The following is a 1,889-nucleotide window of genomic DNA, read 5'->3' as shown; positions in this document are numbered from 1 at the left end:
TTTTATTCCCACTGTACAAGTTTCTTGCAAATTTAGATAAAACAGCAGATGCTGCTCTAAGAACTTAACTTAGTTCCACTTTTTCATTCCCCTGGGAAGACCTTTCAGTTTTTATTCTAGACTTCCTCATATCATAATGAACTTCCTCCATTAAAAAAAGTAATTAATGCCCAGTTTCTGCTCTTAGTGTTCTACTTCCTTCTTCTATTTTTAAGCCATTTTAAGCCAACGTTGCATATACGCAACAGGGATCAAATGTGTACACCTGTGGGCTGGGCAGAAATGGGTTAATTCTTTTTGAATTTCTTGACTACTTCCTTCCTTATTGTCGAAACATTTACTTACTGTTTGATGTTTCAAATGTGTTATTTTTTCTGTTCTCTTATCCCATACTTCCAACCTTATTGTTCATATCATCTTTTACCGGATATTTAAAATCTTCAGTTATTTTTCTTTTCTGAGATCCTTCAGAGCATGTCAAGAGAAACTGTGGCCCTGGAACCTAATGGAACTTGCTGAAATTTCAATCAATCATCCAGTATGTCACAAACCCTAAAACCTGCAATGGTATCAGCCCATGCACTGGGTGGCTTTTGGTGGCAGGAACATTTTTGGCCTTTCCTGCCATAACGCAAGACAAGGGAGCTTAGCGTACATGCTGTTGAGCCGGTGGGGAAATACAGCAGCCGTTCCAAGTGCCTGCCATCTTCAATCTTCAGCATGTCTCCAATTGCCACACCCACTCACCCCTCCCAACATACAGCTTGAGACTAGTTAGTTGCCCTTTGGAGCAGGATAGGAATTTCTTGCTACTTGCCTGATTGGCATTGGTGGGGAAGGGTTTATTTTTTTCCTACCTGAGACTAAGGCATTTGTAGATACTGGTTTGTTCAGTCCCTCCTCAGGGACCAATCCTATCCAATTTTCCAGTGCTGGTGCTGCTGTGCCAATGGGGTATGCACTGCTTCCTATGTTGGGGAGGCAGTCAAAGAGGCCTCCTCAATGCATGGGAGCATTTGTTCCCTTACCTTGGGGCTGCATAGCAGCTGCACCAGTGCTGGAAAATGGAACAGGATTGGGCTAAGTTGGGAACCATTTGCAAGAGTTTGTGCTGAATTCACAGAGCATGTGCTGAATGAGTACATCCAGTGCATGAGTTCTGCATACAGTTTCCAGGGCTGGATTGGTAACTGTCTCCATTGCTGAACAAATAAAAGTCAGATCTGCGGTTGGTCAGAGGGTGAATAATGTGACAGTGTGCCATTTGGATGCTAAGTGCATATAGTAGTGATCAGACAGTCCTTTGGGGAGGGGTGTGCGTGCACAATGAGACTTAGCCTTCTGATTGCCTAGAGCTGCAATCCTAAACACATTTTCTTAAAATAAGCCTCACTGAAAACAAAGTAATTTATTTCCGAGTACATATGCATAGGATTGGACTGCTGGTCCATTCTTCAACCCCTGTTTCTTTATATTGGCAGCAACTGTTGCTCTGCACATGCCTGATCTCGTCTGATCTCAGAAGCTAAGCAGGGTCAGGCCTGGTTAGTACTTGGATGGGAGACCGCCTGGGAACACCGGGTGCTGTAGGCTTATACCATGGTCTTTCGAGGCTGAAGGTTGCCAACCCATTCTTTATATTACACGCATTATTCATATCATAATTGCACAAATCATGCACAATTTGCACAAATCATGCACAAATCATGCACAAATCATAATTGGACCCAAACCAAACAGACATACCTAATTGAACACTAAATGCACTTTTCAAACATAGTTAGAAAGAGAGATAGTCAGATGAGCTGGAGTGTGATGGGTTTTCAAACGTCTCCAGTCATTCATAGATAACCAGTCAACTTGTTCAAATCATATAGCTAATTATCCTT

The 1,889-nt window shown here is 42.4% G+C and overlaps 1 pseudogene; it reads left to right on the top strand.

Annotated features, from left to right (window-relative positions):
* Positions 1 to 1,476: 1,476 nt before the first annotated feature.
* Positions 1,477 to 1,593, top strand: LOC136656341 (5S ribosomal RNA; annotated as a pseudogene).
* Positions 1,594 to 1,889: the final 296 nt, after the last annotated feature.

This window comes from Tiliqua scincoides, chromosome 6 (genome assembly GCF_035046505.1).
Source record: "Tiliqua scincoides isolate rTilSci1 chromosome 6, rTilSci1.hap2, whole genome shotgun sequence".
Classification (NCBI taxonomy): domain Eukaryota; kingdom Metazoa; phylum Chordata; class Lepidosauria; order Squamata; family Scincidae; genus Tiliqua; species Tiliqua scincoides.
This window is presented reverse-complemented; position numbering and strand designations above follow the sequence as displayed.